This window comes from Salmo salar, unplaced genomic scaffold (genome assembly GCF_905237065.1).
Source record: "Salmo salar unplaced genomic scaffold, Ssal_v3.1, whole genome shotgun sequence".
NCBI classification, from domain to species: Eukaryota; Metazoa; Chordata; class Actinopteri; order Salmoniformes; family Salmonidae; genus Salmo; species Salmo salar.
The window spans coordinates 189,307-199,837 of NW_025550435.1; positions in this window are offsets into that span (position 1 = coordinate 189,307).

The following is a 10,531-nucleotide window of genomic DNA, read 5'->3' on the forward strand; positions in this document are numbered from 1 at the left end:
AGTCAGGAGGGTTAGTGGTGAGGTAATGTCAGTCAGGAGGGTTAGTGGTGAGGTTATGTCAGTCAGGAGGGTTATTGGTGAGGTTATTTCTGTCTGTCAGGAGGGTTAGTGGTGAGATTATGTCTGTCAGTCAGGAGGATTAGTGGTGAGGTTATGTCAGTCAAGAGGGTTAGTGGTGAGGTTATGTCAGTCAGGAGGGTTAGTGGTGAGGTTATGTCAGTCAGTCAGGAGGGTTAGTGGTGAGGTTATGTCAGTCAGTCAGGAGGGTTAGTGGTGAGGTTATGTCAGTCAGTCAGGAGGGTTAGTGGTGAGGTTATGTCTGTCAGTCAGGAGGGTTAGTGGTGAGGTTATGTCAGTCAGTCAGGAGGGTTAGTGGTGAGGTTATGTGTCAGTCAGGAGGGTTAGTGGTGAGGTTATGTCAGTCAGGAGGGTTAGTGGTGAGGTTATGTCAGTCAGGAGGGTTAGTGGTGAGGTTATGTCAGTCAGGAGGGTTAGTGGTGAGGTTATGTCAGTCAGGAGGGTTAGTGGTGAGGTTATGTCTGTCAGTCAGGAGGGTTAGTGGTTAGGTTATGTCAGTCAGTCAGGAGGGTTAGTGGTGAGGTTATGTCAGTCAGTCAGGAGGGTTAGTGGTGAGGTTATGTCAGTCAGTCAGGAGGGTTAGTGGTGAGGTTATGTCAGTCAGGAGGGTTAGTGGTGAGGTTATGACTGTCTGTCAGGAGGGTTAGTGGTGAGGTTATGTCTGTCAGTCAGGAGGGTTAGTGGTGAGGTTATGTCAGTCAGTCAGGAGGGTTAGTGGTGAGGTTATGTCAGTCAGGAGGGTTAGTGGTGAGGTTATGCTGTCAGTCAGGAGGGTTAGTGGTGAGGTTATGTCAGTCAGTCAGGAGGGTTAGTGGTGAGGTTATGTCAGTCAGGAGGGTTAGTGGTGAGGTTATGTCAGTCAGGAGGGTTAGTGGTGAGGTTATGTCAGTCAGTCAGGAGGGTTAGTGGTGAGGTTATGTCTGTCTGTCAGGAGGGTTAGTGGTGAGGTTATGTCAGTCAGTCAGGAGGGTTAGTGGTGAGGTTATGCTCATGTCTGTCAGGAGGGTAAGTGGTGAGGTTATGTCAGTCAGACCGTAGGGTTAGTGGTGAGGTTATGTCTGTCTGTCAGGAGGGTTAGTGGTGAGGTTATGTCAGTCAGTCAGGAGGGTTAGTGGTGAGGTTATGTCAGTCAGTAGGGTTAGTGGTGAGGTTATGTCAGTCAGGAGGGTTAGTGGTGAGGTTATGTCAGTCAGGAGGGTTAGTGGTGAGGTTATGTCTGGCAGGAGGGTTAGTGGTGAGGTTATGTCTGTACGTCAGGAGGGTTAGTGGTGAGGTTATGTCAGGCAGGAGGGTTAGTGGTGAGGTTATGTCTGTAAGTCAAGAGGGTTAGTGGTGAGGTTATGTCAGTCAGTCAGGAGGGTTAGTGGTGAGGTTATGTCAGTCAGGAGGGTTAGTGGTGAGGTTATGTCAGTCAGGTCAGGAGGGTTATTGGTGAGGATATGTCAGTCAGGAGGGTTAGTGGTGAGGTTATGACTGTCTGTCAGGAGGGTTAGTGGTGAGGTTAAGTCTGTCTGTCAGGAGGGTTAGTGGTGAGGTTATGTCAGTCTGTCAGGAGGGTTAGTGTGAGGTTATGTCAGTCTGTCAGGAGGGTTAGTGGTGAGGTTATGTCTGTCTGTCATGAGGGTTAGTGGTGAGGTTATGTCAGTCAGTCAGGAGGGTTAGTGGTGAGGTTATGTCAGTCAGGAGGGTTAGTGGTGAGGTAATGTCAGTCAGGAGGGTTAGTGGTGAGGTTATGTCAGTCAGGAGGGTTATTGGTGAGGTTATTTCTGTCTGTCAGGAGGGTTAGTGGTGAGATTATGTCTGTCAGGAGGGTTAGTGGTGAGGTTATGTCAGTCAGTCAGGAGGGTTAGTGGCGAGGTTATGTCAGTCAGTAAGGAGGGTTAGTGGTGAGGTTATGTCAGTCAGGAGGGTTATTGGTGAGGTTATTTCTGTCTGTCAGGAGGGTTAGTGGTGAGATTATGTCTGTCAGTCATGAGGATCAGTGGTGAGGTTATGTCAGTCAAGAGGGTTAGTGGTGAGGTTATGTCAGTCAGGAGGGTTAGTGGTGAGGTTATGTCAGTCAGTCAGGAGGGTTAGTGGCGAGGTTATGTCAGTCAGTAAGGAGGGTTAATGGTGAGGTTATGACTGTCTGTCAGGAGGGTTAGTGGTGAGGCTATGTCTGGCTGTCAGGAGGGTTAGTGGTGAGGTTATGTCAGTCAGTCAGGAGGGTTAGTGGTGAGGTTATGTCAGTCAGGAGGGTAAGTGGTGAGGTTATGTCAGTCAGACCTGTAGGGTTAGTGGTGAGGTTATGTCTGTCAGTCAGGAGGGTTAGTGGTGAGGTTATGTCAGTCAGGAGGGTTAGTGGTGAGGTTATGTCAGTCAGTAGGGTTAGTGGTGAGGTTATGTGTCAGTCAGGAGGGTTAGTGGTGAGGTTATGTCAGTCAGGAAGGTTAGTGGTGAGGTTAAGTCAGTCAGGAGGGTTAGTGGTGAGGTTATGTCAGTCAGGAGGGTTAGTGGTGAGGTTATGACAGTCAAGTCAGGAGGGTTAGTGGTGAGGATATGTCAGTCAGGAGGGTTAGTGGTGAGGTTATGACTGTCTGTCAGGAGGGTTAGTGGTGAGGTTATGTCTGTCTGTCAGGAGGGTTAGTGGTGAGGTTATGTCAGTCTGTCAGGAGGGTTAGTGGTGAGGTTATGTCAGTCAGGAGGGTTAGTGGTGAGGTTATGTCTATAAGTCAGGAGGGTTAGTGGTGAGGTTATGTCTGTAAGTCAGGAGGGTTAGTGGTGAGGTTATGTCAGTCAGGAGTTTTAGTGGTGAGGTTATGTCAGTCAGTCAGGAGGGTTAGTGGTGAGGTTATGTCAGTCAGTCAGGAGGGTTAATGGTGAGGTTATGTCAGTCAGGAGGGTTAGTGGTGAGGTTATGTCAGTCAGGAGGGTTAGTGGTGAGGTTATGACTGTCTGTCAGGAGGGTTAGTGGTGAGGTTATGTCTGGCTGTCAGGAGGGTTAGTGGTGAGGTTATGTCAGTCAGTCAGGAGGGTTAGTGGTGAGGTTATGTCAGTCAGGAGGGTAAGTGGTGAGGTTATGTCTGTAAGTCAGGAGGGTTAGTGGTGAGGTTATGTCTGTAAGTCAGGAGGGTTAGTGGTGAGGTTATGTCAGTCAGGAGGGTTAGTGGTGAGGTTATGTCAGTCAGTCAGGAGGGTTAGTGGTGAGGTTATGTCAGTCAGTCAGGAGGGTTAATGGTGAGGTTATGTCAGTCAGGAGGGTTAGTGGTGAGGATATGTCAGTCAGGAGGGTTAGTGGTGAGGTTATGAGTGTCTGTCAGGAGGGTTAGTGGTGAGGTTATGTCTGGCTGTCAGGAGGGTTAGTGGTGAGGTTATGTCAGTCAGTCAGGAGGGTTAGTGGTGAGGTTATGTCCGTCAGCAGGGTTAGTGGTGAGGTTATGTCTGGCAGGAGGGTTAGTGGTGAGGTTATGTCTGTACGTCAGGACGGTTAGTGGTGAGGTTATGTCAGGCAGGAGGGTTAGTGGTGAGGTTATGTCTGTAAGTCAAGAGGGTTAGTGGTGTAGTTATGTCAGTCAGTCAGGAGGGTTAGTGGTGAGGTTATGTCAGTCAGGAGGGTTAGTGGTGAGGTTATGTCAGTCAGGTCAGGAGGGTTATTGGTGAGGATATGTCAGTCAGGAGGGTTAGTGGTGAGGTTATGACTGTCTGTCAGGAGGGTTAGTGGTGAGGTTAAGTCTGTCTGTCAGGAGGGTTAGTGGTGAGGTTATGTCAGTCTGTCAGGAGGGTTAGTGTGAGGTTATGTCAGTCTGTCAGGAGGGTTAGTGGTGAGGTTATGTCTGTCTGTCATGAGGGTTAGTGGTGAGTTTATGTCAGTCAGTCAGGAGGGTTAGTGGTGAGGTTATGTCAGTCAGGAGGGTTAGTGGTGAGGTAATGTCAGTCAGGAGGGTTAGTGGTGAGGTTATGTCAGTCAGGAGGGTTATTGGTGAGGTTATTTCTGTCTGTCAGGAGGGTTAGTGGTGAGATTATGTCTGTCAGTCATGAGGATCAGTGGTGAGGTTATGTCAGTCAAGAGGGTTAGTGGTGAGGTTATGTCAGTCAGGAGGGTTAGTGGTGAGGTTATGTCAGTCAGTCAGGAGGGTTAGTGGCGAGGTTATGTCAGTCAGTAAGGAGGGTTAATGGTGAGGTTATTTCAGTCAGGAGGGTTAGTGGTGAGGATATATCAGTCAGGAGGGTTAGTGGTGAGGTTATGACTGTCTGTCAGGAGGGTTAGTGTTGAGGCTATGTCTGGCTGTCAGGAGGGTTAGTGGTGAGGTTATGTCAGTCAGTCAGGAGGGTTAGTGGTGAGGTTATGTCAGTCAGGAGGGTAAGTGGTGAGGTTATGTCTATAAGTCAGGAGGGTTAGTGGTGAGGTTATGTCTGTAAGTCAGGAGGGTTAGTGGTGAGTTTATGTCAGTCAGGAGTTTTAGTGGTGAGGTTATGTCAGTCAGTCAGGAGGGTTAGTGGTGAGGTTATGTCAGTCAGGAGGGTTAGTGGTGAGGTAATGTCAGTCAGAAGGGTTAGTGGTGAGGTTATGTCAGTCAGGAGGGTTATTGGTGAGGTTATTTCTGTCTGTCAGGAGGGTTAGTGTTGAGATTATGTCTGTCAGTCATGAGGATCAGTGGTGAGGTTATGTCAGTCAAGAGGGTTAGTGGTGAGGTTATGTCAGTCAGGAGGGTTAGTGGTGAGGTTATGTCAGTCAGTCAGGAGGGTTAGTGGCGAGGTTATGTCAGTCAGTAAGGAGGGTTAATGGTGAGGTTATGTCAGTCAGGAGGGTTATTGGTGAGGATATGTCAGTCAGGAGGGTTAGTGGTGAGGTTATGACTGTCTGTCAGGAGGGTTAGTGGTGAGGCTATGTCAGTCAGTCAGGAGGGTTAATGGTGAGGTTATGTCAGTCAGGAGGGTTATTGGTGAGGATATGTCAGTCAGGAGGGTTAGTGGTGAGGTTATGACTGTCTGTCAGGAGGGTTAGTGGTGAGGCTATGTCTGGCTGTCAGGAGGGTTAGTGGTGAGGTTATGTCAGTCAGTCAGGAGGGTTGTTGGTGAGGTTATGTCAGTCAGGAGGGTAAGTGGTGAGGTTATGTCAGTCAGTCATGAGGGTTAGTGGTGAGGTTATGTCTGTCTGTCAGGAGGGTTAGTGGTGAGGGTATTTCTGTCTGTCAGGAGGGTTAGTGGTGAGGTTATCCATGTCTGTCAGGAGGGTAAGTGGTGAGGTTATGTCAGTCAGACCTGTAGGGTTAGTGGTGAGGTTATGTCTGTCTGTCAGGAGGGTTAGTGGTGAGGTTATGTCAGTCAGTCAGGAGGGTTAGTGGTGAGGTTATGTCAGTCAGTAGGGTTAGTGGTGAGGTTATGTCAGTCAGGAGGGTTAGTGGTGAGGTTATGTCAGTCAGGAGGGTTAGTGGTGAGGTTATGTCTGGCAGGAGGGTTAGTGGTGAGGTTATGTCTGTACGTCAGGAGGGTTAGTGGTGAGGTTATGTCAGGCAGGAGGGTTAGTGGTGAGGTTATGTCTGTAAGTCAAGAGGGTTAGTGGTGAGGTTATGTCAGTCAGTCAGGAGGGTTAGTGGTGAGGTTATGTCAGTCAGGAGGGTTAGTGGTGAGGTTATGTCAGTCAGGTCAGGAGGGTTATTGGTGAGGATATGTCAGTCAGGAGGGTTAGTGGTGAGGTTATGACTGTCTGTCAGGAGGGTTAGTGGTGAGGTTAAGTCTGTCTGTCAGGAGGGTTAGTGGTGAGGTTATGTCAGTCTGTCAGGAGGGTTAGTGTGAGGTTATGTCAGTCTGTCAGGAGGGTTAGTGGTGAGGTTATGTCTGTCTGTCATGAGGGTTAGTGGTGAGGTTATGTCAGTCAGTCAGGAGGGTTAGTGGTGAGGTTATGTCAGTCAGGAGGGTTAGTGGTGAGGTAATGTCAGTCAGGAGGGTTAGTGGTGAGGTTATGTCAGTCAGGAGGGTTATTGGTGAGGTTATTTCTGTCTGTCAGGAGGGTTAGTGGTGAGATTATGTCTGTCAGTCATGAGGATCAGTGGTGAGGTTATGTCAGTCAAGAGGGTTAGTGGTGAGGTTATGTCAGTCAGGAGGGTTAGTGGTGAGGTTATGTCAGTCAGTCAGGAGGGTTAGTGGCGAGGTTATGTCAGTCAGTAAGGAGGGTTAGTGGTGAGGTTATGTCAGTCAGGAGGGTTATTGGTGAGGTTATTTCTGTCTGTCAGGAGGGTTAGTGGTGAGATTATGTCTGTCAGTCATGAGGATCAGTGGTGAGGTTATGTCAGTCAAGAGGGTTAGTGGTGAGGTTATGTCAGTCAGGAGGGTTAGTGGTGAGGTTATGTCAGTCAGTCAGGAGGGTTAGTGGCGAGGTTATGTCAGTCAGTAAGGAGGGTTAATGGTGAGGTTATGTCAGTCAGGAGGGTTAGTGGTGAGGATATATCAGTCAGGAGGGTTAGTGGTGAGGTTATGACTGTCTGTCAGGAGGGTTAGTGGTGAGGCTATGTCTGGCTGTCAGGAGGGTTAGTGGTGAGGTTATGTCAGTCAGTCAGGAGGGTTAGTGGTGAGGTTATGTCAGTCAGGAGGGTAAGTGGTGAGGTTATGTCAGTCAGACCTGTAGGGTTAGTGGTGAGGTTATGTCTGTCAGTCAGGAGGGTTAGTGGTGAGGTTATGTCAGTCAGGAGGGTTAGTGGTGAGGTTATGTCAGTCAGTAGGGTTAGTGGTGAGGTTATGTCAGTCAGGAGGGTTAGTGGTGAGGTTATGTCAGTCAGGAAGGTTAGTGGTGAGGTTAAGTCAGTCAGGAGGGTTAGTGGTGAGGTTATGTCAGTCAGGAGGGTTAGTGGTGAGGTTATGACAGTCAAGTCAGGAGGGTTAGTGGTGAGGATATGTCAGTCAGGAGGGTTAGTGGTGAGGTTATGACTGTCTGTCAGGAGGGTTAGTGGTGAGGTTATGTCTGTCTGTCAGGAGGGTTAGTGGTGAGGTTAAGTCAGTCTGTCAGGAGGGTTAGTGGTGAGGTTATGTCAGTCAGGAGGGTTGGTGGTGAGGTTATGTCTATAAGTCAGGAGGGTTAGTGGTGAGGTTATGTCTGTAAGTCAGGAGGGTTAGTGGTGAGTTTATGTCAGTCAGGAGTTTTAGTGGTGAGGTTATGTCAGTCAGTCAGGAGGGTTAGTGGTGAGGTTATGTCAGTCAGTCAGGAGGGTTAATGGTGAGGTTATGTCAGTCAGGAGGGTTAGTGGTGAGGATATGTCAGTCAGGAGGGTTAGTGGTGAGGTTATGAGTGTCTGTCAGGAGGGTTAGTGGTGAGGCTATGTCTGGCTGTCAGGAGGGTTAGTGGTGAGGTTATGTCAGTCAGTCAGGAGGGTTAGTGGTGAGGTTATGTCAGTCAGGAGGGTAAGTGGTGAGGTTATGTCTATAAGTCAGGAGGGTTAGTGGTGAGGTTATGTCTGTAAGTCAGGAGGGTTAGTGGTGAGTTTATGTCAGTCAGGAGTTTTAGTGGTGAGGTTATGTCCGTCAGCAGGGTTAGTGGTGAGGTTATGTCTGGCAGGAGGGTTAGTGGTGAGGTTATGTCTGTACGTCAGGACGGTTAGTGGTGAGGTTATGTCAGGCAGGAGGGTTAGTGGTGAGGTTATGTCTGTAAGTCAAGAGGGTTAGTGGTGTAGTTATGTCAGTCAGTCAGGAGGGTTAGTGGTGAGGTTATGTCAGTCAGGAGGGTTAGTGGTGAGGTTATGTCAGTCAGGTCAGGAGGGTTATTGGTGAGGATATGTCAGTCAGGAGGGTTAGTGGTGAGGTTATGACTGTCTGTCAGGAGGGTTAGTGGTGAGGTTAAGTCTGTCTGTCAGGAGGGTTAGTGGTGAGGTTATGTCAGTCTGTCAGGAGGGTTAGTGTGAGGTTATGTCAGTCTGTCAGGAGGGTTAGTGGTGAGGTTATGTCTGTCTGTCATGAGGGTTAGTGGTGAGGTTATGTCAGTCAGTCAGGAGGGTTAGTGGTGAGGTTATGTCAGTCAGGAGGGTTAGTGGTGAGGTAATGTCAGTCAGGAGGGTTAGTGGTGAGGTTATGTCAGTCAGGAGGGTTATTGGTGAGGTTATGTCTGTCTGTCAGGAGGGTTAGTGGTGAGATTATGTCTGTCAGTCATGAGGATCAGTGGTGAGGTTATGTCAGTCAAGAGGGTTAGTGGTGAGGTTATGTCAGTCAGGAGGGTTAGTGGTGAGGTTATGTCAGTCAGTCAGGAGGGTTAGTGGCGAGGTTATGTCAGTCAGTAAGGAGGGTTAGTGGTGAGGTTATTTCAGTCAGGAGGGTTAGTGGTGAGGATATGTCAGTCAGGAGGGTTAGTGGTGAGGTTATGACTGTCTGTCAGGAGGGTTAGTGTTGAGGCTATGTCTGGCTGTCAGGAGGGTTAGTGGTGAGGTTATGTCAGTCAGTCAGGAGGGTTAGTGGTGAGGTTATGTCAGTCAGGAGGGTAAGTGGTGAGGTTATGTCTATAAGTCAGGAGGGTTAGTGGTGAGGTTATGTCTGTAAGTCAGGAGGGTTAGTGGTGAGTTTATGTCAGTCAGGAGTTTTAGTGGTGAGGTTATGTCAGTCAGTCAGGAGGGTTAGTGGTGAGGTTATGTCAGTCAGTCAGGAGGGTTAATGGTGAGGTTATGTCAGTCAGGAGGGTTAGTGGTGAGGATATGTCAGTCAGGAGGGTTAGTGGTGAGGTTATGAGTGTCTGTCAGGAGGGTTAGTGGTGAGGCTATGTCTGGCTGTCAGGAGGGTTAGTGGTGAGGTTATGTCAGTCAGTCAGGAGGGTTAGTGGTGAGTTTATGTCAGTCAGCAGGGTTAGTGGTGAGGTTATGTCTGGCAGGAGGGTTAGTGGTGAGGTTATGTCTGTACGTCAGGAGGGTTAGTGGTGAGGTTATGTCAGGCAGGAGGGTTAGTGGTGAGGTTATGTCTGTAAGTCAAGAGGGTTAGTGGTGAGGTTATGTCAGTCAGTCAGGAGGGTTAGTGGTGAGGTTATGTCAGTCAGGAGGGTTAGTGGTGAGGTTATGTCAGTCAGGTCAGGAGGGTTATTGGTGAGGATATGTCAGTCAGGAGGGTTAGTGGTGAGGTTATGACTGTTTGTCAGGAGGGTTAGTGGTGAGGTTAAGTCTGTCTGTCAGGAGGGTTAGTGGTGAGGTTATGTCAGTCTGTCAGGAGGGTTAGTGGTGAGGTTATGTCAGTCTGTCAGGAGGGTTAGTGGTGAGGTTATGTCTGTCTGTCATGAGGGTTAGTGGTGAGGTTATGTCAGTCAGTCAGGAGGGTTAGTGGTGAGGTTATGTCAGTCAGGAGGGTTAGTGGTGAGGTAATGTCAGTCAGGAGGGTTAGTGGTGAGGTTATGTCAGTCAGGAGGGTTATTGGTGAGGTTATTTCTGTCTGTCAGGAGGGTTAGTGGTGAGATTATGTCTGTCAGTCATGAGGATCAGTGGTGAGGTTATGTCAGTCAAGAGGGTTAGTGGTGAGGTTATGTCAGTCAGGAGGGTTAGTGGTGAGGTTATGTCAGTCAGTCAGGAGGGTTAGTGGCGAGGTTATGTCAGTCAGTAAGGAGGGTTAATGGTGAGGTTATGTCAGTCAGGAGGGTTAGTGGTGAGGATATATCAGTCAGGAGGGTTAGTGGTGAGGTTATGACTGTCTGTCAGGAGGGTTAGTGGTGAGGCTATGTCTGGCTGTCAGGAGGGTTAGTGGTGAGGTTATGTCAGTCAGTCAGGAGGGTTAGTGGTGAGGTTATGTCAGTCAGGAGGGTAAGTGGTGAGGTTATGTCAGTCAGACCTGTAGGGTTAGTGGTGAGGTTATGTCTGTCAGTCAGGAGGGTTAGTGGTGAGGTTATGTCAGTCAGGAGGGTTAGTGGTGAGGTTATGTCAGTCAGTAGGGTTAGTTTTGAGGTTATGTCAGTCAGGAGGGTTAGTGGTGAGGTTATGTCAGTCAGGAAGGTTAGTGGTGAGGTTAAGTCAGTCAGGAGGGTTAGTGGTGAGGTTATGTCAGTCAGGAGGGTTAGTGGTGAGGTTATGTCAGTCAAGTCAGGAGGGTTAGTGGTGAGGATATGTCAGTCAGGAGGGTTAGTGGTGAGGTTATGACTGTCTGTCAGGAGGGTTAGTGGTGAGGTTATGTCTGTCTGTCAGGAGGGTTAGTGGTGAGGTTATGTCAGTCTGTCAGGAGGGTTAGTGGTGAGGTTATGTCTGTAAGTCAGGAGGGTTAGTGGTGAGTTTATGTCAGTCAGGAGGGTTAGTGGTGAGGTTATGTCAGTCAGTCAGGAGGGTTAGTGGTGAGGTTATGTCAGTCAGTCAGGAGGGTTAATGGTGAGGTTATGTCAGTCAGGAGGGTTAGTGGTGAGGATATGTCAGTCAGGAGGGTTAGTGGTGAGGTTATGAGTGTCTGTCAGGAGGGTTAGTGGTGAGGCTATGTCTGGCTGTCAGGAGGGTTAGTGGTGAGGTTATGTCAGTCAGTCAGGAGGGTTAGT